Genomic DNA, 25234 nt, shown 5'->3' on the forward strand with positions numbered 1-25234 from the left:
CACGAGTGCAGTCTCAGCGGCTTAAATGTTTGCCGGGCGGCACTTGGTCCGAAGACCGTTCGCTCGAACCCCATTTTCACTTGATGGCTCTACTTGGCATTCCCGGAGAGTCAGAAACATTGCAACTGTTCAGCTATAGTACCAAGAGGACAGCCAGCTTCGGAGTTTCTTCCAGATAAAGACCGCAGTCAGTGTGATGGCCAACTGCATCGAATATGAAAGCTTATTGGAAAGTCCAAGGCAACAACCGACGTGTTTTATGCACCATTTTTTGACCGTCTTGCCTAATTAGATGGGAAAGCTGCGACGAAGTTCTGGCGCCTTCGGCGTGTTACGTTCGCCTATGCATAGTCTCGTCCGAAAATATTCAGGGTAATTGCAACCCCACTCCGGCTATTATCAATTCTATCTTATAGAAAGGTTCGCTTTCCGAAAAGATATCATGCTTGAGCCACCGTTAGGTTTTCGTGACATACCAGTGTTCGTTTTGGAACTGGCGGTTTTCCTGGTTGCAGGCTCACGAAAACTATTAACCTAATTGGTGCTCAGAGGATATACCAAGAGACTGTTCGCTGGTTCCATCCTTACTAAAACCCTGTTATTAAGGTTCAGTTTTCTTACTAAATTATTCGCGTTCGCTCTTTTTCGACAATCCACTTTTCTTAAAATCTCGAACAAAATAGGCAGCTCCTTAAAATGTGCAATTAGCTAGTCATTTTTCACATAAAGTGGTAAATACGGAGCAAGGACTGGAGTGAAGGACACAGCGAGGATTCATTGAAAGAGTGCAAATGTTACCTCGCTCTTCCCGCAAAAAAAGCGTTGCTAACAACATCTATCTTGCTATAGGTAAAGGTTGTTATGTTCACGCAATGAAGCAGTACTTGAAACTTCGGTAGCTAAAACAAATTTGATTATAGTTTAGCAAATAACACCGGCCGCTCTGAACGGTGCTGTAATACGGTATATGAAAGGTTTTCAAGCAATCTCTACCCGCAGATATCTCAGAGAGTCAAACAATTTGATCTACATAGGAAACGCGGCAAATGACAACGTCGGAAAAATGTATTTAGCGAAATCTTAATTATTCTACGTAACAGAGGGCACGAGATGCTACGAACTCCCAGGAGTTTATGCCTCAGTATCGCAGCGTATGTGGATTTGGCATATGAGTCAAAACGTATTTCCGGCATTCGCATTCTCCGAGCTTCCTCCATAAATGTTTGGGGAACACCTGCTTGTGAAACTTTAGAAGCAGTGAAGAGTGCAAGGAGCGAGTTCATGGGCTACCATAGCTGCGACTTCAGTGCTACGGATCACTGACGCCAATTATCGTTTTCTGCATGAATATAGACGCACGAGCATCGTTTCATGGGGCACAGTTGGCAACGCTGATATCCTCCCCTTTATTTCTTTTTAAACTGCGACCCAAAGTATTCTGGATCTTCTTAACTACAGACTTTATAAACTCCAAATGAGCGTCTCGTGAACGCTTCACCTTAATAACTTGAGCGGACTTGAGAAAGGCAAGTACTTTAAATCACCCCACTACACATCAAGTTGCGCGAATTATTAAAAAAAAAAAAAAAACACTCACGGCAATTATTTTTCGCGACAACTACAGATATCCAAGTTTTTTTGTTTATTTTTTGCACCATTTTTAGTGAAAAGCGTCACTTGAGTATATACTCTTAAAACAATCCCGTATTATTATTCCTTTCAAAAGTGATTTTGACTTCCTCCTTTCCTCGTTCTTAACGTGTGTATTTTTTCGTAAGTAAATAAATGATAACATTTTTGAAGAAACCACCTCTAGAAGAAAATCATATAAAGTACAGAAACCAAAACACCCAGTCTCGAAAAATGAAAAAAAAAAATACAAATACAGTAAATGCTGTCAAAATAAATAATTCGCGTTTATTCTAAAGCAAGCCTTCGGGATTTACTTTCTATTTGAGGGATGCAGCCTTGCGTCATCCCTCTCCAACCGCCAAAGGAAAGTGGGCGGCAGCGGTGATACTTTTCTTCTTTTTTTAATCTTTAAGTCAGTGAAAAACGCAGAAGTCTGCAACAAACTGAGATATGTTGCGCTTTGCGATATGTAGCGCTTAACGCATGTGCCCGGAATTTCCCGGAAACCACAATTTGTCTCTCCTTTGTCAGCGGGTTTGAAGCGCCTGCACGAAAACGGTCGAGCCGTGCGCCTCGCTATTTTTAGGATGTGGTCCTCTCCGAAAGATTTATGGGTCGAGGATGAGTCAGTTGCGCTGTAATGAGGTTATGCGAAAAAAGGTCTATACAAGGGGGAAAGCCTGCGCCACCCGCGCCGGATCGAGCCACCAAGCTTGGGAGGGACAAAGTAACGTCTCGCGTGAAAATTGACGTACCGCTCATCCGCTTCTTCATCTCTTAGATCGGTGTCAGTAGCTTGTGTACCGATTATTCGCCCTTTCTAGCTATACCAGTCACCACCTCGCTACTTTCGGCAGAACTACTCCCAAGGGCTGTCGAGAATGACGTTTCTTTCCAACGGACTTTCCGTCTGCTAGTTTCGGTCGGGTAAACAAATTAACCGCGGGGAAAACCACAAGCAGTCCCAGAGGGTGCAATGTAAAATATGCCACGAAGTTCGTGGAGTGCGAAGAGGGAAAGGTCTGTTCAATTCCACTAAATTGCGGCAGTCAGTACATCGGAAAAACTGGGAGATGCTTCAGCCATCGACTCAGAGAACACAACTTGGAAGCATGAAAGGCTTCAGATGAGCCTTTTCACACAATCATCGTTCACGGCCGAACGTGCAGTGACTGTACTTCTTATTTCCGTGATACTAGATTACTGTATGGGCACATCTAGGGTGCCTCAATGTCCTTCTGTTTGGGGTGATGCCACCCTTTGTAGTACCCGATGCCGACAGCACGTGCTCACAGGTAAAATACAAACAAATCGGCGAAAACAAAATGTCGCCATAGCACGGTCAGCGCCACAGACGCGTGCAGGGATACGCTCTTTCACGCGCTTCTGAAAAAAAAAAATAAAAATAAAAGCGTAAGACAAAATGACCAGATGTCTCCACCCTAAGCAAAGCGCACATGAAGGCACCCTATTCACATCAACAGATTTGGAAAAGAAAATCATTTGCCACGGAGATTTACCCCCCCCCCCCCACCCAAAAGAAACAAAAAAAAAACAAAAACGTATCTTTACTTTCATTATCACTGACAAAGACAGAGGTCGAATTTCTTGCACCAAAGATAACTAGAAAACTGATAGCTCATCGTGACGCCTGCGCTTTTTAAAGCTTTAGGTTTATAGTAAATTCCCGTTCCTTTTTATCAATTTTCTAGTTTCCTTCTTCGAAAACGTTGAAACCTCTGGGGGTGGCCGGTGGTTGTTATCTTGTGCCATTTATTTGTTGTTGCAATTTGCTAGGCTAGGTGGCGCTGGGTGCCGCCCAGTTCATGTTCTACGAAAAATAATTTTATTTTCTCAGGCCACTATTGCGCATGAGGGTCCTCTACTATACACAGATTACGCATGGTACAAGCACCACGTGAACATACCTTGAGCACATACACATACATGGCCACATACAAACATCAACACATACACAACACTAGCCCGAACACTACATCCGTGCCCCGTGCTCTGCGTTTCTGTCTTTTATACTGGTCGTTTTGAACGTACAGAATGTTTCGGTGACTGAATAAGCAATAAAACATATTACCAGCATGTTGATTTTTTTCCAGCAATGTCATACCTCTGAGAGTATTTGGAATGGCTCAGGGGATGAATCTCTTATTAAAAAGCAAACGCTGGATCACGCCGTAATTATTTGAAAGCAATATATCGAGCCACTCCAATGCGGTTCGAAGCCATGAGTTTGTTTCCCCGCACGGCACGTCGTAGCCTGTATTTCTATTGTAGTGTTTGTTTTTCTATTTGTGCTGTTCGCGCAAAGCTGCAATTGCCGTCTTGAATTAATCTCTGTAGAGCGGATATTCACTCAGCTGGAAGTGATGCTTCACGTGCTGAGATATCGCTTTGCGATCAACTTCAATGCAGTCAAAGCCGCTACGGAGCTACGCCGTGGCGAGCTCGAAAACTTCTAGCGCTCATCCCAGCCCACCACTTGGAGGGCAGTTTCTCCAGGAACCGTAGTATATTTAAACAGCAAAATTAAGAGTAGCTTTTTTTCGATTTTACCTATTGTTTTTTAATGCTAAAATTCCACACAGTAAATATACGTACATTCCGTCACGATTTCGTACTGTTGCCCTTTCCCCAGAGCGAAATAACTCTCGGGGACGAGACAACCGACAGTCACATTGGCCACTGTACGATATGAGCTTACTGTTCAGACCAGCGTTCCAACATGACTATCCGCACGTCGATCGATTGCACCTAATCCCTCAAGTGGTATTAAACTTTTTAATGTAAAGCGGAATGTCAACCTTCGTCACCCCGCCCCCTCCGATCACAGCCCGACCAGCGGCATCAATGCCCGACGGTTTACGATCTCATCTTGTTGTTACACCACTGATACGCGAACACATGGTCACATCGGCGATAATTCCAGTCTTCTGTTCACAACTCACAACACTGCCATCACGGTGTTGCTGCTATGTTGCTGACACGCACAAATACAGAACCACGCCCTACCGAAAAATCCGGTATAAATTTTCTTTATCCGGATTATGGAACCGGAAATCTATCTGGATCCTATCTGGACTCTATCTGGAATTTAGGTTTTCAGAAATTATTCTTTTGTCTGCAATCTGGATTTCGGGTTTCCAGTAACATATTTCCGCTTCCATACTCCGGATAGTGAAAAGTTATACCGGAGTTTTCGGTAGGGCGTTGAACGCCGGTTGCACCCGGCATCGGAAAACAGAACCGAACTCAGCACGGAAGGCACCCAGGCAGCCGGCAGCAAAACCTGCCTGTCTCTGCATGTCTTGGACGCAGTTCCTGCGATTTCCATAACGTCGAAAACGTCGACACCGTTCCGCGTGGTGTCGCTGCTGTAGTTCCGTGCCGCGTGAGTCCCGCAATCCGGAGATGGCCACCTTACCTAGTGTACGTGGTGCTGCTGGCACTGCTCCGGAACTTCGCTGTTTCTAGCGGCTTCGTTTGCTCATTTCATAAAATTAGTGATAAAAACGTCAATGCAACCGAAATGTTCTGCACGTTTAGACTAGAAGACGGAATTACAGGCGGCCTTCGCTGCCGCTGAAGCTCAATCAACTTAACAGCTATTTATTAAACAACGTGCGCGACCTGCTCGAAAAACGAAACCGAAAGGAGATGAGTCGGGAGGGCGAAAGCTTGCTCCCGTCTGCCTGGAGGAAGAAAACGTTTTGTTCCTCCCCTTTTCTGATGTCCGCTTGGGAGCGCGCGAGTAGAATGGAGGAAGACGCGCGGTTGCTACTTTTGCCTCCAGTTTTTTTTAGAGTGAGGATTTGAACCTGTCCGGGGAGACCCCAATGGATTTCTAGTCCATCGCCTTAACCACTCGGCTACGACTGCGGGGCGAGTAGGGGGCTTTGAGATGTTTTAGTAACTCAAGAGCTGGGGATGTCATGGATAAAACGTTGCATGTAGCCGCTCAACGTCTATACAGGGGACGGCGCTGCGGTCAAATGCGTATATAATCGCGTTCAACTTTGCATGCATCGGCTCAACGTTTATAAACGAGGGGGCGCCGCGGTAAAATGCTCAAATGCGTATATAACCACGTTCCATACCACACATTCTCTTTATGACATGGATGAAAATGAACGAAAGGCTCGGCATGCTGCGGCTCAGTGTCTACGCAGACGAGCACCACCAGAGCTTCGCCCCAATCAACATCATTCACCAGGTAGACATGCAGTCATTTTTTTTTCTTTAATTTTTTTCTGGGACCTCTATTGCGTGGGGTGAAAAACGAACGCGTGTTTTATAGGTCATTAACCTCACGGATCCGTTTTAAGCGGTATTTGCGAAAAGTACAAAAATTGTTGCATCGCCCCTTTAAGTACCTCTATGCGGTTCTCAAGCTGTTTCTGACTGGAGCAGCTTAAAGAAAATCAAGATATGACTCGTTATCTTCACCCGTTTCGTGATCAGTACGTCGGCGTTCTTATCGGCGAATGCCACAATAGTGTTCCATGCGGAACGATAATACAAAGAATATCAGAACTCAGCACGCCCAGCGTACCTTAAACTGTCAGTAACTTTAGGAACACAGAAGAAAACAAAACACCGATGTCGTAATTTATTCTTAATGTTAACATTAATGCAGGTTACCCCCCGTCTTTCACATTGACTGAACTGAAAAAAGACAACCAACTATATGAAAAAAAAATAAATATATATATATATATATATATATATATAGGCAAAAGTGATGTGCGCAGACACAGCAGCCGTAGGATGAAAAGAGTAAAATTCTAATTTAATGGCGAAAAAAAGTCACGCAAGAAAAAAGGGTGAAGTGCCGAAAAAAAGTTGTATTAGTTTACGGGAATAATGAAGACTAGGCACAAGAACGCTAATTACGTGGGAAAGAAACTTCTAAACAGGACGGAGTAAAAGTCAAAGTTAACACACAAGAACTTACAAAAATAAATTGTTAAATGAAAAATAAAATAAAGAATTGAAAATAAAAAAATGAATAAAAATAAGAAAAGGGCCTGACGTCCGTCGACGTTTCGGCAGTGGCACTGCCTTCTTCAGGACGGGAGCCCATATGGCGTGGTAGGTTAGTTTTATAAAATATCTAGGGAGAGGGTTAGTTAACGCGAAAGTTCGAAGGGGTTTGTAGGGTAAGGGAAGCACGGGGAGGACGAGTCCAATTTTGTCGCGATGAGGGAGGCGGTTCTGGGTTTTTTTCACAGGTGCACTGGTGGTATGGAGGAGCTCGTAGGGAAGGGGAACACAGAGGGCAAAGTCCAATCTTGACGCGATGAGGCATGACAATTGTAGGTTCTGTTCGCCGGTGCATTGGTAGCAGAAGGAGCTTGCCGGGAGAGGAAGCGCCAGGGGGTATGAGTCCACTTATGTCGCGGTGAGGGATTAAGGTTGTGGATTTTGTTCGGAAGCTGCCTTCCCGGGTAATTACGGTGCAGTGAGTGAGTCGTAGCGTCCTTGAGTGACCGGGTCGTCTGGGGCCCTCTTTCTCCTTGTCCCCGAGGGCTGGTACGTCCAGACCCAAGAAGGAAGAAAGAGGAGAGAAAAAAAAAGAATTAAGTAGGGCGGGGATGTCGCGGCAGGTGGTCGTTTAAGCTGTGTATTGTTGACAGAGTGCCCAAATCTTTGTTAATTTTGCACTGGAATTTATGAATTAGGAATGACTCGCGAATTTCTCTATTTGTTTGACTCTTGAAGCCACTCTGTATGATGACTAATTTTGCCTCCGTTATTACATGTCCATTCTGGCTAAAGTGTTTGGATACTGGAAGGTCGGGTTTGCACCTAACGTCGGACTTATGGCCGTTGTATCTTTGACGAAACGTGGATTTAGTTTGTCCAATGTACTGCTCTTTACATTTGTGACATTCAATGAGGTATATTACATTGTCTGAGCCACAGTCGACATCGCTGCTAATCGTTTGACGGAAGTGCGAATTTGTGCTAGATACAATGTTAGTGGAAAGCATTTGACGGCATATCTTGCAAAGAGATTTTCCGCATGGTTTACATCCCGTTGGTTTTGAATGACTTTGTTTATTTAGTTTTGCATGCACGAGATTGTCACGAATGTTTCGAGGTCGTCTAAAAACCGCTCTGGGCGCGTCGGGGAATATTTCTTTGAGTTTAGTCGATTGCTCTATCAAGTACTGATGTTTCTTTAAGATCGAGCGGATGGCTGGGAGGTTATTACTGTAGGTAAGTGTGAGGTTCACAGGATTTTTGGGGGCATTTCGCGTGGTGTCCGGAGAAAGTATTAAATTACGATCTTTTGCACGTGCCTTGTCTATCGCGTTATCAACTAAGGCCGTTGGGTATTCACGTCCCCGGAACGCCTCCCTGAGTTGTTCTAAATTTCTGTCTAGATCGTCATCGTTTGAGCAGATTCGGCGGCATCGGAGGGCCTGGCTATACGGGATGGCTGTTTTGGAATGTCGGGGGTGCGAGCTTTTGAACGAGAGATATTGCTGTGAATCGGTTGGTTTTCGGAAGAGTGTGGTGCTTAATACACCATCTACGAGTTTCACAGAGACATCCAAGAAATTGATGCTTGTGAGGGAATAAGAGCTTGTGAATTTTATAGTAGGATGAAACTGGTTAAAATTTTTAATGAAACAAAGTAGATCGCTAAGGCCGTGCTGCCAAATTATAAATATGTCGTCAATGTATCGTTTGTACAAGAGAGGAGTTAGCGCGCATTGTCTCAAGAAACTGTCCTCCAAAACTCCCATGAATACGTTCGCGTAGTTTGGCGCCATTTTTGTGCCCATTGCTGTGCCATTAGTTTGGAGATAATGGTTGTCGTCAAATTCGAAATGATTAAAGTTTAGTATTAAATCCAAAAGTTTTGAGAGAGTCTCGGAGCTGACAAGCTTGTCTTTTTTGCGGTTGTATGCGGAAGCGGTGGCCTGAATGCCGTCGGCATGTGGTATGTTGGTGTAGAGTGAGGATACATCCAAGGTTACCAATAGCGCGTTTGGGGGAAAGTCGACATTAGAAATGAGATTTAGAAAGTGTGTCGTGTCTTTGATGTATGAGTTAAAAGTTTCGGGGAGATCTTTAATGAGGTAATCTACAAAATTTGATAAGTTTTCAGTCACAGTGCTATTCGACGAGACAATAGGTCGGCCTGGGTTTCCTGGTTTGTGAATTTTGGGTAAAAGATAAAAGCGTCCTGATTTGCAGTCGGTGGGAGTGAGGAAGCTTAAGAGGTGGTCGTCTATTTTGTTCTCTTTGTGCATGCGCCTTAGGACCCGGGCGATGGTAGCTGCATAGTTAGCAGTCGGATCAGAAGTTAGGGCAGTATAAAAGTTTTGGTCACTGAGTTGACGCAGGGCTTCTGTTTTATACATGGCGGTATCCATTACGACTGTGGCCCCTCCCTTGTCCGCCGGCTTGATCACAATGTCGTTCCTTTGTTGAAGGTTCTCCAGACTTTTTTTCTCGTCGGGTTTTAGGTTACTTTTTTTACCATTCGAGTCTTTGCGTCTACAATGCATTAAAACATCTTTTTGAATTCCCCTTACGTATAGGTCAAGATTCGGATCTTTGCTGGCGAATGGTGTAAAGTCGCTGGATTGCCTGAAGGGATCGTTAGGGGGAGAGGAGACATTTCCATGAAAGTGCTCCCGAAGGCGGAGATTTCGAGCGAAATTATGTAGGTCGAGGTGCATTTGATATTCATTTACATGGTTATCGTCTGGACAGAAGGAAAGTCCCTTTCTTAATAGATTTCTACCCGAGTGGGAGAGCTCAACTGATGATAAATTTACCACGGTGTTATCAATGATGCCGGATGCATTAAGCATACCGGCAGGTTCGCTCTGGCTTAGGGTAGGGGGCTCTGTGTCGGGTGACCGTCGTCGGATATCGGTTATCCCTTCCTCTCCGCGGGCTTGACAAGTCTCTTGCAGGGTGTCTGGATCGGGTGATTCTAGATCGATATGGTCGCGGGAAAACTTTTTGGATACTCTTACATGTAATGAATGGGACTTTTTGGTGATGAAGCTAGCTAATTCATGCTTGTGCTTTTCCGAAAGTGGCATGGTTTTGGACAGTTCCTCCTCCTCTTGGCGTAAGGAGGTTATATTAGATTTACATTGGGCAATTAGGATTTTGACTAAATCATTGGAAGTCCTCGAGAGCGACGCGCTCCATTGCGATGCATGTGCGGGATCAAGTGGAAAGTTTGGAAGAGCGGATATTCTAAGGCCCCTAGGGTAACTCTCGTTCTGGGAGTATCGTGATAATGACATGAGATGGTTTTCATAACTAATGCGTTTTCCAATTATTCTGCGGAGGCGAAAGAAATGCTGATTAGGAGCGTTTAGGTTAGGTTTAGCGGGCGGAGAGTACGAACTGACTGCCATCCGGTGAACCCTTTTCATACTCTCCGCCCGCTAAACCTAACCTAAACGCTCCTAATCAGCATTTCTTTCGCCTCCGCAGAATAATTGGAAAACGCATTAGTTATGAAAACCATCTCATGTCATTATCACGATACTCCCAGAACGAGAGTTACCCTAGGGGCCTTAGAATATCCGCTCTTCCAAACTTTCCACTTGATCCCGCACATGCATCGCAATGGAGCGCGTCGCTCTCGAGGACTTCCAATGATTTAGTCAAAATCCTAATTGCCCAATGTAAATCTAATATAACCTCCTTACGCCAAGAGGAGGAGGAACTGTCCAAAACCATGCCACTTTCGGAAAAGCACAAGCATGAATTAGCTAGCTTCATCACCAAAAAGTCCCATTCATTACATGTAAGAGTATCCAAAAAGTTTTCCCGCGACCATATCGATCTAGAATCACCCGATCCAGACACCCTGCAAGAGACTTGTCAAGCCCGCGGAGAGGAAGGGATAACCGATATCCGACGACGGTCACCCGACACAGAGCCCCCTACCCTAAGCCAGAGCGAACCTGCCGGTATGCTTAATGCATCCGGCATCATTGATAACACCGTGGTAAATTTATCATCAGTTGAGCTCTCTCACTCGGATATAAATCTATTAAGAAAGGGACTTTCCTTCTGTCCAGACGATAAACATGTAAATGAATATCAAATGCACCTCGACCTACATAATTTCGCTCGAAATCTCCGCCTTCGGGAGCACTTTCATGGAAATGTCTCCTCTCCCCCTAACCATCCCTTCAGGCAATCCAGCGACTTTACACCATTCGCCAGCAAAGATCCGAATCTAGACCTATACGTAAGGGGAATTCAAAAAGATGTTTTAATGCATTGTAGACGCAAAGACTCGAATGGTAAAAAAAGTAACCTAAAACCCGACGAGAAAAAAAGTCTGGAGAACCTTCAACAAAGGAACGACATTGTGATCAAGCCGGCGGACAAGGGAGGGGCCACAGTCGTAATGGATACCGCCATGTATAAAACAGAAGCCCTGCGTCAACTCAGTGACCAAAACTTTTATACCACCCTAACTTCTGATCCGACTGCTAACTATGCAGCTACCATCGCCCGGGTCCTAAGGCGCATGCACAAAGAGAACAAAATAGACGACCACCTCTTAAGCTTCCTCACTCCCACCGACTGCAAACCAGGACGCTTTTATCTTTTACCCAAAATTCACAAACCAGGAAACCCAGGCCGACCTATTGTCTCGTCGAATAGCACTGTGACTGAAAACTTATCAAATTTTGTAGATTACCTCATTAAAGATCTCCCCGAAACTTTTAACTCATACATCAAAGACACGACACACTTTCTAAATCTCATTTCTAATGTCGACTTTCCCCCAAACGCGCTATTGGTAACCTTGGATGTATCCTCACTCTACACCAACATACCACATGCCGACGGCATTCAGGCCACCGCTTCCGCATACAACCGCAAAAAAGACAAGCTTGTCAGCTCCGAGACTCTCTCAAAACTTTTGGATATAATACTAAACTTTAATCATTTCGAATTTGACGACAACCATTATCTCCAAACTAATGGCACAGCAATGGGCACAAAAATGGCGCCAAACTACGCGAACGTATTCATGGGAGTTTTGGAGGACAGTTTCTTGAGACAATGCGCGCTAACTCCTCTCTTGTACAAACGATACATTGACGACATATTTATAATTTGGCAGCACGGCCTTAGCGATCTACTTTGTTTCATTAAAAATTTTAACCAGTTTCATCCTACTATAAAATTCACAAGCTCTTATTCCCTCACAAGCATCAATTTCTTGGATGTCTCTGTGAAACTCGTAGATGGTGTATTAAGCACCACACTCTTCCGAAAACCAACCGATTCACAGCAATATCTCTCGTTCAAAAGCTCGCACCCCCGACATTCCAAAACAGCCATCCCGTATAGCCAGGCCCTCCGATGCCGCCGAATCTGCTCAAACGATGACGATCTAGACAGAAATTTAGAACAACTCAGGGAGGCGTTCCGGGGACGTGAATACCCAACGGCCTTAGTTGATAACGCGATAGACAAGGCACGTGCAAAAGATCGTAATTTAATACTTTCTCCGGACACCACGCGAAATGCCCCCAAAAATCCTGTGAACCTCACACTTACCTACAGTAATAACCTCCCAGCCATCCGCTCGATCTTAAAGAAACATCAGTACTTGATAGAGCAATCGACTAAACTCAAAGAAATATTCCCCGACGCGCCCAGAGCGGTTTTTAGACGACCTCGAAACATTCGTGACAATCTCGTGCATGCAAAACTAAATAAACAAAGTCATTCAAAACCAACGGGATGTAAACCATGCGGAAAATCTCTTTGCAAGATATGCCGTCAAATGCTTTCCACTAACATTGTATCTAGCACAAATTCGCACTTCCGTCAAACGATTAGCAGCGATGTCGACTGTGGCTCAGACAATACCTCCTTGAATGTCACAAATGTAAAGAGCAGTACATTGGACAAACTAAATCCACGTTTCGTCAAAGATACAACGGCCATAATTCCGACTTTAGGTGCAAACCCGACCTTCCAGTATCCAAACACTTTAGCCAGAATGGACATGTAATAACGGAGGCAAAATTAGTCATCATACAGAGTGGCTTCAAGAGTCAAACAAATAGAGAAATTCGCGAGTCATTCCTAATTCATAAATTCCAGTGCAAAATTAACAAAGATTTGGGCACTCTGTCAACAATACACAGCTTAAACGACCACCTGCCGCGACATCCCCGCCCTACTTAATTCTTTTTTTTTCTCTCCTCTTTCTTTCTTCTTGGGTCTGGACGTACCAGCCCTCGGGGACAAGGAGAAAGAGGGCCCCAGACGACCCGGTCACTCAAGGACGCTACGACTCACTCACTGCACCGTAATTACCCGGGAAGGCAGCTTCCGAACAAAATCCACAACCTTAATCCCTCACCGCGACATAAGTGGACTCATACCCCCTGGCGCTTCCTCTCCCGGCAAGCTCCTTCTGCTACCAATGCACCGGCGAACAGAACCTACAATTGTCATGCCTCATCGCGTCAAGATTGGACTTTGCCCTCTGTGTTCCCCTTCCCTACGAGCTCCTCCATACCACCAGTGCACCTGTGAAAAAAACCCAGAACCGCCTCCCTCATCGCGACAAAATTGGACTCGTCCCCCCCGTGCTTCCCTTACCCTACAAACCCCTTCGAACTTTCGCGTTAACTAACCCTCTCCCTAGATATTTTATAAAACTAACCTACCACGCCATATGGGCTCCCGTCCTGAAGAAGGCAGTGCCACTGCCGAAACGTCGACGGACGTCAGGCCCTTTTCTTATTTTTATTCAATTTTTTATTTTCAATTCTTTATTTTATTTTTCATTTAACAATTTATTTTTGTAAGTTCTTGTGTGTTAACTTTGACTTTTACTCCGTCCTGTTTAGAAGTTTCTTTCCCACGTAATTAGCGTTCTTGTGCCTAGTCTTCATTATTCCCGTAAACTAATACAACTTTTTTTCGGCACTTCACCCTTTTTTCTTGCGTGACTTTTTTTCGCCATTAAATTAGAATTTTACTCTTTTCATCCTACGGCTGCTGTGTCTGCGCACATCACTTTTGCCCATATATCAACGGAAGCATTTGTCAACATTCGTCACTCTTTATATATATATATATATATTGTTTGTCTGCATTCCCGCCCAGCACTCGGAGAGCCAATAGAGAGTTTTGGGGAACCGTTTTTGCACATCCGACACGGTACGGTGGTCCCTCCGGTACGAACTGCGCATGCGCTACCACAGAATACTCCCATATGAGCAGTTACTGGAAGGCCCATCGTACCGTGCCGTATCGGATATGCGAAAACGGTTCCCTAAAACTCTTTATTGACTGCGGTCACCGGAAAGAGCTCGGCGAGAGATGAGGCTGATAAGAGAAAAAAAGGCTCAGGCGTTACATCAAGGGGTGATACTGAGCATTGCGTGAGCATGTTAAATGTCATGCCGACTGTCGGATTACTGACTTTCTTGGTAGTTTCAAACATTCATTCATTCATTCAATATTTTTTGTTTTGTTTTTGTTTTTGTGCTGATGAACCGCTTTTGCTTTCTAATGATGCACAATGTACATATAACATAAAGGGGAACCATAAATTCTAGAGCTTCTTTAGAAAAAACTTGAACGCGGTAAAAGATTGTTTAAAAACGTCAATAGATCCAGCGTTGAAGGCATTACACAAGTTCTAAATATGTTTCCGGCCTCGTTCATCGCCAAGCTGCCTTCGTAAATCGTACTTTTGACTCCAGAAGTTCAGTGCAGAAAAGTAGGAATAAGACGTTGAAGAATTCAATAGTGTGTTCCACGTGCATGGCGTTCTATTGTGTTCTCGGGTGCTCCAAGAGATGACTGTTTTAACACGGACATGGATTATACCGATGTGTACAGAGTGAGACACTGTTGGCACGGACAATCTGTCGCCGTTTTGTTTTCCGTTTTTGTCTCAAAATTAAAAGGCTCTCGTCAAAGCTGGTACTTTGGTGAAAAGTGCTCATTCGGGTACCTAAGGTAAGCTTTTGCAATTTGATGATAATCAATACACCTGCTAAGTAGCAAGGAAAAAGAAAACGCTGATGTCGTGTTCGTGCTAACAGTATCGCGCAGTTTAGGTTCGTACGATCACCGATTAATGGTACACGTTAACGAACCTATTGACAGTGATTAATCGTAATACTTTTATTTGGCATGAGAATACCTATAGAAATGATCTGGCCGACGAACGGAAAAAAATCTTTTATGTGAGACCAGGAAGCCAAAAAACACTGCAGATCATTGTTCGAGGCAGTACATATGAGCATGAGCATATGAGAAGTCGTATGCTGTACTGCCCAAATTGCGTATTTCCAAGAAATACATCACTCGCGATTTTAAAGCACACTGGCTTCCCGACGACTTAACCTCCTCAGAAGAATAACGAGTGACTGAAAGAAGGGGAGACGAAGGTGAAAGAGACAAATGGTGGAAGAAGAAATGATTCCGGCGGAGTGTTTATCGTTTTGCCTTGATCTAGCTCAAAGGCATACAGAACCAAACATTTTAGTATCCATAATAAGTGGCGCACGATCTTTCCATAAGTCACGAGCCGGCGGTGTGCGCGAGCACACGTAACGAAATTGACGTCACAGTCCTTTACTCACGCCTGAGATGGCTGAAATGTGTGGGCTCCAGGAAAACGGAGAATAAAGACAGGCTTTCATCTCGACAAGTGAATGTTACGTGCTTGGTAGACCAATTAATCGTGTACCTTTTACACCAGACCCCACAGTGGAGATGAAGAGCCTGTCTTTATTCTCCGTTTCCCCGGCGCCCACACATTTGACTGTCATCGCGTGAATGGAGGAGTGTGATGTGAATTTCGTTGCGTGTCCTCGCGCACACCGGCGGCTGCTGACTCGTAAAAAGATCGTGCGCCACTTATTATGAACACTGAAATGTGTGGCAGAGAATCTTTTCAACTAAAAATATGAATGACTCTATATTTTGTAGCATCAGCAACGTTTCGGGTGTTCCCCGGCTTACCAAAACGCAACACGTTTACCTTCATTTGTTTTATAGATGTGAACACATTAAATGGTTCGTTACATCGATGTTCCTCGCCGGCGCTTCCTCGAGGGCATACAACTTTCAGTTCCATAGTAAGAGTGAAAAACGGGACAATAAACAGCCCGAAAAAATGTTGAATCTTTTCCCCGCCATCGGTCCTTAAAGCCTGGCAAACTCAAACAAGCACAATAAAATGCGCTCGACGCAGATCCTTTGTGCATTATTCAAAATTTCCCTCCCGGCGAAAACCTGGAGAGATACATGTTTGCTGGAATTCTCAAATGTCGCGTTTTCTTTCACTTTTATTCCGGAGTATTTCTTAACATTTGCTGGAAGATAAACTGTGCCCTGGCTATCCCAGCGTCGACAAACATCCCACTCTGGTTGAAGATCATAATCTTGCGCTTCTATTTGAAAGAGCGAAATGACGAACCCGCGCCACGACTCAGCAAACACATGAATTACATTTTTCCCGTCTCTTGGCAACAGTATGCAAGACCTTTGCGTGGAAGGTTTTGGGTTCCTCTGCGTTTCAAACCGTGCTATACTCCGTTTACACTTGAAGGGTGGGCGCAACCGATTTTGTGTTGAAATTTTTTTTACTTTACACGGGTATATAGGCACTATTGAAACTCAAGTATACTCGCACGCAACACCATTGTCTAAGAAACCACTTTGTTTCGGTGTAATGTCATGGAGAAAAGTGAGCGGTTTTTTCAATTTCTCATCCGCAATACTTGATGACGTAGCATGGGGGTCGCTGTATCCCCCAGTGGCGGTATTTAAATGCGGCCCATAAATTGGACCCAAGCATTGCGTGAGCACTCGATTTGAGCTCGTGATAATCAATTGCTCAACAAGCATTCGGGCAGTGTCCTGTGTCCAATCGCTGCAAGGACGACAATAGCCGAATCCTAAAAATGTCTGTAACTCAGAGCGTGTCCTGCGCTATGCCAACCTCAGCCCATGGCTATGATCAATAGTGGCGGCACATAATCGGCTCCAGATCACGTGGCCGCTTATTCTGGCAGCGAGTTGAGGGGGCATACGCTGCTCGTTTTTCTTTAATTATCTATGCGACGTTTATTCTGTGCGGAGAAAAACAAACCCGTGTTCCATTGATCATAAATGCCAGGGATTCATTCTAAGTGGTAATTGCGCAAAGTACAAAAAGTGTTGCACTGACCTCTTCAAGGGGTTTTGAAACGATTTTTCTACTTTCTTTAAATACTACTTAGAATCAGTCACTAACGTTAAAGACTGAATAAATTTGCTTTAGTCTTTCTTTCTAGACAATGGCAGGAGCCACAAAAAATTCGAGAAATATAAGCGTCGTTCATCGTCTCAGTCTATATCAGAAATATAAACGTCGTGGCCAGGTGCATATCCTATTCCGCCAACGTTAATCATAGCCAGGCGCTGAGGGCCTATGGGTGGCTTGGTAGAGGTCTTCGCATCCTCAGATCAAGCTCCAACCTAACGTCTGCAAAGAACGGCGATCTTGATGGTATGAAATGCGCGTTGCAGAATCACTATGGAAGTTTTAACATATATAACGTACACTCTAAGAAAAAATGGAGGAAACAAGTAGCAACGGCGCGTCTTCCTCTCTTCTACTGACGCGCCCCCAAGCGGACGCGAGAAAAGTGGTGGAACGAAACGTTTTTCTCCTTATCCATTCAGACGGGAGAAAGCTTTCGCCCTCCCGACTCATCTTCTTTCGGTTTCGTTTTTCGAGCACATCGCGCACGTTGTTTAATAAATAGCTGTTGAGTTGATTGAGCTTCAGCGGCAGCGAAGGCCGCCTGTAATTCTGTCTTGTAGTCTAAATGTGCAGAACATTTCGGTTGCATTGACGTTTTTACCACTCATTTTATCAAATGAGCAAACAAAGCCGCTAGAAACAGCGAAGTTCCGGAGTAGTGCCGGCAGCGCCACGTACACTGGGGGATGGCCGTCGCCGGATTGCGGGAGTCGCGCGGCACGGAACTACAGTTGCGAAACCACGTGGAACTGTGTCGACGTTTTTCCACGTTATGGAAACCGCAGGAACTGCGTCCAGGACAGGCAGGTTTTGCTGCTGGGTGCCTTCCGTGCTGAGTTCGATTCTGTTTTCCGATGCCGAGTGCAGCCGACGTTCAACGTAGTTCTGTATTTGTGCGTGTCAGCAACATAGCTGAAACATCGTGATGGCAGTGTGGTGGGTTGTGAGCAGAAGACTGGAATTATCGCCGATGTGACCGTGTGTTCGCGTATCAGTGGTGTAACAATTAAATGAGATTGAAAACTGTCGGGCATTGATGCCGCTGGTCGGGCCGTGCTCAGAGGGGGCGGGGTGTCGCAGGTTCACATTCCGCTTTACATTAAGAAGTTTAATACCACTTGAGGGATTACGTGCAATCGATCAACGTGCGGAAAGTCATGTTGGAACGCTGGTCTGAACAGTATAAGCTCCTATCGTACCGTGGCCAATGTAACTGTCGGAATTGTCTCGTCCCCGAGAGCGATTGCGCTCTGGGGCAAGGACAACAGTACGAAATCGTGACGGAAAGTACGTATATTTACAGTGGAATTTTAGCATTAAAAAACAATAGTAGGTAAAATCGAAAAAGAAAGCTACCCTTTATTTTGCTGTTTAAATATACTACGGTTCCTGGAGAAACTGCCCTCCCAGTGGCGCGCTGGGATGAGCGCTAGAAGTTTTCGGGCTCGCCACGGCGTAGCCCCGTACACTTAACACCTGCCGCAAGTCGGGGTTTTGACTGCATTCAAGTTGATCGAAAAGCGATTTCTCAGCCCGTGAAGCATCACTTCCAGCTGAGTGAATATCCGCTCTACAGAGATTAATTCAAGACGGCAATTGCAGCTTTGCGCGAACATCACAAATAGAAAAACAAACACTACAATAGAAATACAGGCTACGACGTGCCATGCGGGGAAACAAACTCATGGCTTCGAACCGCATTGGAGCGGCTTGATTTATTGGCTTTCAAATAGTTACGGCATGATCGAGCGTTTGCTTTTTAATAAGAGATTCATCCCCTGAGCCATTCAAAATACGCTTAGGTGTATGACAATGCTGGGAAAAAATCAACATGCTGAAAATATTTTTTATTGTTTGTTCAGTCACCGAAATATTCCGTCCGTTCAAAATGACCAGTATAAAAGACGGAGAAGCAGAGCACAACAAGTGAAGTGTTGGGTTGGGTTAGGTTAGGTTAGGTTAGGTTAGGTTAGGTTAGGTTAGGTTAGGTTAGGTTAGGTTAGGTTAGGTTAGGTTAGGTTAGGTTAGGTTAGGTTAGGTTAGGTTAGGTTAGGTTAGGTTAGGTTAGGTTAGGTTAGGTTAGGTTAGGTTAGGTTAGGTTAGGTTAGGTTAGGTTAGGTTAGGTTAGGTTAGGTTAGGTTAGGTTAGGTTAGGTTAGGTTAGGTTAGGTTAGGTTAGGTTAGGTTAGGTTAGGTTAGTGTGGTATTCCGTTGTGTTGATATTTGTGTGTGCCGTGTATGTGCTCAATGTATGTTCACGCGATGCTTCTACTAAGCGTAATGTGTGTATAGTAGAGGATCCCCAAGGCAACAGTGGCCTGAGGAAGTCGAATTATTTTTGTAAAACATGAATTGGGCGGTACTTAGCGCCACCTAGCGTAGCTACTTGCAATTACTCTGCTTGACCCCGCCATCTGGTGCATCTGGTGGCTCGCGATTTAACCCTCTTTCACGCTAAGCGATAAACAGCGGCTTCGAGTTTGTTCTTTCGAGAGCGGCTTTTAGTTTCGCGGATTGAGTTTGCCCTTCCCCGTGATGTGCGGTTGACGAAGGAATTGTGACTCGAGGAACACCAAAGGTAAGACGCAAAGTGCGCTAAGTAACTGGGTATCGGTTGTCTCCGTTTAACAACGCAGTGCTGTCGACGAGAAGACTGAGTAACTGCTTTCGAAACGCAACTTTCTGTACCTGTGGGGGGAATCTGGCTTCGGAAATAAACACAGCTCGCGGAAAGCTCGTGTTACGCTTTTACTCGCTGCTCCTCTCGTCCCGTACAAGAGAAGTAGCGTCCTCGTTAAGCCTTATTGAGCTCGATTTGCTCGATTCAGGGCCGCCATAATGAGATGCAAGCAACGGAGAAACTAGTTGCTCCCCTGCTTCAGGGACGAAAGTTTCTCTCTTTATAAAGGAACATAGGTCACAAGACCGTTCCTCCCCTAAGGGAGGACTATCCATACCCTTTTTTCTAGGAGTGTAGTAACCGCGTTAGCGCTCTCCGCCGAGTCACATTGAGGACTAAGTAACTCCACAAGAGAGCCATACGGCCCCGAACTGGCGGTGCATCTTAACACTGTTTCACACATATGCAACGGTTCCATTCGCGTGCAACCGAACCGACCGTAACGACCGAAACAGCCCAACAACCGCTACTCATGGAATGCTTCGCGAAGCTACCCCTAGCATCGCTTGCCATGCTGTGTCCGGCGAACGCTTGTCCCGGTAACTTTGCCGTTATGCTCTTTTCGGTTGCATCCGAACGCAAACAAGGCAGATGTGTGAACCAGCCTTTAGGAACTCACGACGTGGTGACATTCCAACGGAACTTCACAGGCCACCATCACACGCAATTTTGAAATCTTTTATTTGTTTTAAAATTCGCCTTCTTGACTTCTCTCCTGGCAGCCCGGAAATACTAGTCTAGGCTAATGTTTCTGGGCTGCCGACGCAACATAGACTACCTCTAAACAAAAATATAAGTTTAAATATTTCGTTTCCGGGAATTAAGGCCCAGCCGCGTTGCTAAGAGTATCGACTCCTTCATAAAGAAACGGTCCGCATATTGAGGTTTCGACGACGACGAAATTAGTCCCTGAAGAAGGGGACAAGTGGGACAAAGGACAAACACAAATCTCCGAACACAGCAAGGAGACTGGCGCGCAACCGAAAAAAAATCCGCCTGGTGCGGATGTCGAACCCGGGACCTCTCTATTTCCATTGGAGCGCTCTACCAACTGGGCAAACCAGGGTTTAGACGTCAGTAGAGCAGACAGGTTTTATAAAAAAAATAGTCAGAGTGCAGGCGAGCTGGTGTAAGTTGGACATGATTGTAAACCTGAGACTGGGGCAGGAACAGAACACAACAGAAGGTAGTAAAAGAGGAGGCAACGTCTCAATGTTTCGAACACGCTTTATATACCCCATCTCCAACTATGTCTCTACAAAAAAAAAAAAAAAAAAAAAAAAAAAAAAAACATGACAAGAGGACAATGAGGACAGGTTTTATCAGCTGCCACCAGTCTAACACCAACAAGGGTTAAAGGTTTGCAAATTAAGGTTATGATTATAATGCAGTTAAATGCAAAGGTGCAAGCAAGCTGGACAAGAATGACGAAAATAACCCCACGAGAAGGGGAACAAGAGAGACAAAGGGCTCTCCACTGGAAATGTTCAAATGGAGAGGTCCCTGGTTTGATACCCGGAGCAGGTGGATTTTTTCGGTCGTGCGCAAGTCATTTAGCTGTGATTGGAGATTTGTGTTTGTCCTTTGTCCCTCTTGTTCTCCTTGTCCGGGGATTTTTTCCGTCATTCTTGTCCAGCTCGAATGCACCTTTGCATTTAATTGCATTATAATCTTATTGAGGTGTAACGCTCTGCACCCCACCCATCCAGGCTTCTATGTTTTCGGAAACGGTGGGGAGCGCTGCACGTGGTGAATAATAGAAATTATTATTATTTAAATCGTGATTTAAATCATATTTTATATCGTAACTTCAGTCATACCAGTTTTCGATGTTGATGTGCATAAAAAATTATTCAAAAATAATCCCCGCCAATTTTCTTTTTTTAATTTACCGCTTTTCTATCATTTGATACGTTCTATTTGCATCTGCTCTGCATTTAAATAACACAAAAATTACCAAGGAAGAAAGATTTACTTCAGGTTGAATATGAGCAAAACGGAGCGCTAGATCGGAGCGTTAAGCTTGATTTCTACCTTCAAATTCGGTCATCAGTTATGGAACGTCATATTGCAGCAATGCCATGGCGTAAAAAAAAGGAATGAAAACTACAAATGTAATTTTCTATTACAATAAAATCACAACTCGAAAGAAAAGCAAAGGAAACTTGTCATCTAACACAAAGTAATTCAAGCTGTTTCTGTTCCAAGTACAGGGTGTCACAAAAGAAAATTTACACGGTCTTTTTTACCGCAAAACTAAACTAGGCATCGCCGAACGCTCATTCTCCGCCGAAAGGTAGAGCTAGAGGTCACAACCAGATGCCAAAGTTTCAACCCGATCCGATAACTTAATCAAAAGTTATAAGTGATTTTCTGAAAAGTTCAATGGGAAAATGGAGCCCATTTTTGCCTGTTTTCGGTTTCTGGTGCCATAGAGCCCCATATGTTTGAAAACTCCGTCGGCCGCCATTTTCCCATTGAAATTTTCAGAAAACCACTTATAACTTTTGATTGAGTTATCGGATCGGGCTGAAACTTTGGCATCTGGTTGTGACCTCTAGCTCTACCTTTCGGCGGAGAATGAGCGTTCGGCGATGCCTAGTTTAGTTTTGCGGTAAAAAAGACCGTGTAAATTTTCTTTTGTGACACCCTGTATATCATCAATACTCATCTATAAATTAAGGTGCACCATAAAGTAACATGATTTTTCCAGAGTTGTTTTCAGTGATCTTAAACTTGTGTTTCGAAAGGAGTCACTCAGTATTCTCGTCGTCAGCATTGTGATGTTAAATGCAGAAAACCGATACCCTGTCACTTCGCGCACTTTACATCTTACATTTGCTGTTCTTCGAGCTACAATTCCTTCGTCAGCCCTGCATATCACAGAGCAGTGGTAAACCATTCGCGAAACCAAAAACCACTCGCAAAAAAGCAAATTCAAAGCAGCCTGCTTGGCTCATTGTTGGGCGGCAACCAGAAAATATCGCGAAGCGTGAATGAAGTTTAAATCACTCGCCAACAAATAGCAGATCATGAAAATGAAGAAACGCCGATTAACAGAATCACAACCATAAAAATATAATTAAACAACTTAAAATAGAATAATGAACATAGATTCAGTTTGCATTCAAGTATTTTCAACACTGACAGATAAATAATTTACGCACAAACAGAGACGTAAAATATAAGAAAACAAACATATAATAATAGTGATTATGCATTCAGTTCGCATTCCAGTAGTTAAACACTGACGGATACTTTAATCAATAGTGTGCATATATTTTTCCAAGTTGGAACAAATTATATATATGTTCAGTGTGTCTAAACGATTTAGAAGATAGGGAAGTGTATTGGGCAGGAGATCGAACAATAAGGGGCGCTTTATCGAACTTGTTGTCCCAACAGCTCGGTGCCTACAGACACAGCCTAACAAAAAAAAAGTTTCGGTGGCTTTGCTCGGCTATGCCAGGATATACATAGCGTGAGCTTATGTGCACAAAGTGACACGCGCTATCAAGCGGCTCCGGTGCAGCGTCAGACTTGGCTACTGCGCAACGGATTCGCACAGCTGGGCACACGGCGGCGCCAGTGCGTCTGCCGCGGCTATGACGTCACTCCTCTGGAATGCGCAGACCGGCCAGGCGGGCGTGGCAGCGGCGGAGCGCGCGGCTGCGGCGGCTCCGGCGCGCCAGCTGTGCGCCGTGTGACGTCACTGCTCCGCGCATGCGCAGCACGGAGCTTAGCTCATTATTCGAGCCACGCGAAACTGCTCAACCTCGGCCAGTGTAGCTCAAGCTACAAAAATTGAACCTCGTGTAGCACGGTCTCTGCACGAGCGCTTCGCTTTGACCAGTGCTTTTGTCGCACGAGGAGCGGCCTTTGAATCGTCATATTAGATTTCTGGGATCAAAGACAAAGAAGAAAATTCGGTTTGATGTCCCCATAGCTTAAGCATACGGCTAGAGGCGTGACTGCTCGATTTCCTTTCCAATACCTTAGCATTTGAATTCCAAAGTTCGTTCTGGAGTGCGGCACTATTTTTTCTTTCTACACAGAGGTTTTCATGAACTACTCTTCTTCGCTCAAGGTTGGACATTGTTGAATAAATATTTTCGTTGTTTTCAAAACAGTTTTTTTTTGTAGGAAAGGGGAAGTTTAAAGTCGTAATGACTTAGAATTTGCACTGAATTAAATTTATTAAAGAGTGGCTCCGAGTGACTGTCGTAAGGACTGTGGCATATAATACTAAATGGAGCTTTTGTTAATTTTAAATTTGTTTAACACTTTTTTATGTCGGGCTTTCCCAAACTAAAAAGCAGTAGTAGTTATATTGCGAATTAAAAAGAGAATTATAGATTAGCAGCAATCCCCAAATGGGGTTTATGTCATGATGTATAAATTGTATCAATCCTGGAGAGTTTTTTGTTTTTTTTACATATATGCTGCAAAGTTTCATCCCACATCTTATACTGATTAAAGACTATACCAAAAACTTTTACACTTTCTAATATATCAATTTTATATTCACCGTATGAAAGGTATTTGTGTTACGTGCTTTAACTCCCTTTGTTTTGTCCATGCAATTTCAGTCAAACGACCGTTCCTAAAACCATACTGACAGGGAGTAAATATGGAAGATTTTACACAAAGGCTATTTAACCATTGATGCACAACTTTTCCCATTTCTTTAGAAAATACACGTAAAATAAGAACGGGTCATTAATTTCCCAAAATATTTTTATCTCCGGCTTTGTAGAGAACTGATACCTTTGCTACCCTCTTGGATGGAACAGCGCGGATGAACAGTCAAACTCACGTGCACACAAGAAGGAAACAGACTCGCAGCGGTGTGACTTTTCTTGTGTGGAATCAAAGTCAGAGCGTATGAGCCTCTCCCCAGACATTGCGCCACAGGTGTAATCAGGGACGTAGACACCACGCTGACTGACGAAGAAATTGCCAGCGACCTAAGGTCCCCTGAAAACAGAGTTGCTCGTCTTCGACGACTAGGCAAAAGTTCAGCTATCAAGATCTCCTTCTGTGGATCGACGTTGCCAAGCTACGTTTACCTCGGTCATGTCCGGCATGCAGTTTCGCAATTCCAAGAGAATCCACTTCAATGCCGCAAGTGTTGCCGCTATGGCCATCGAGAGGCAACCTGCGAGCGCAGCCCGGTGTGCAAACGCTGCATCGGCACGCATGAGGACAGAGACTCCTGCTCTGCTTAAGAAAAGTGCATTAACTGCGGCGACGCACACTCGTCTACATCACCATCCTGTTCAAAATGGCGGCAGGAAAAAAAGGCAAAAAATTACTCCAGACAACACGGAGTCGATTTCCGCACTGCCAGAACTGCACTTCATGAATCCGGATGGCCGGAGCTGCCTAGAAAAAGCGAAGGGCCTTCTTCAACTGCGCAGGACACTTTGGCTACCATAACTGAGAACCAGGTGCCAGAGAGGCCTACATACGCTGCACTAACTAAGGTTCCAAAAAATAACAAAATAGAGGCACCTCCGACTAAGGAAGGGCCTATTTCACCTATCCCAATCCAACTCGGAAATCCGACAACGTCAGGAAACAGACCCGCCGATCCAAGAAAGCGAAAAACACCGA

At 44.5% G+C, this 25234-nt stretch overlaps 1 protein-coding gene across 1 annotated transcript in view; it reads right to left on the reverse strand.

The window, feature by feature from the left end:
• Nucleotides 1-25234, reverse strand: part of LOC121835611 (connectin-like) — an 85395-nt gene that overhangs the window by 38149 nt on the left and 22012 nt on the right. The gene's annotated exons all lie outside the window — the stretch shown is intronic.

The sequence above is a fragment of the Ixodes scapularis genome, unplaced genomic scaffold (assembly GCF_016920785.2).
Source record: "Ixodes scapularis isolate PalLabHiFi unplaced genomic scaffold, ASM1692078v2 PGA_scaffold15__6_contigs__length_5221840, whole genome shotgun sequence".
Classification (NCBI taxonomy): Eukaryota; Metazoa; Arthropoda; class Arachnida; order Ixodida; family Ixodidae; genus Ixodes; species Ixodes scapularis.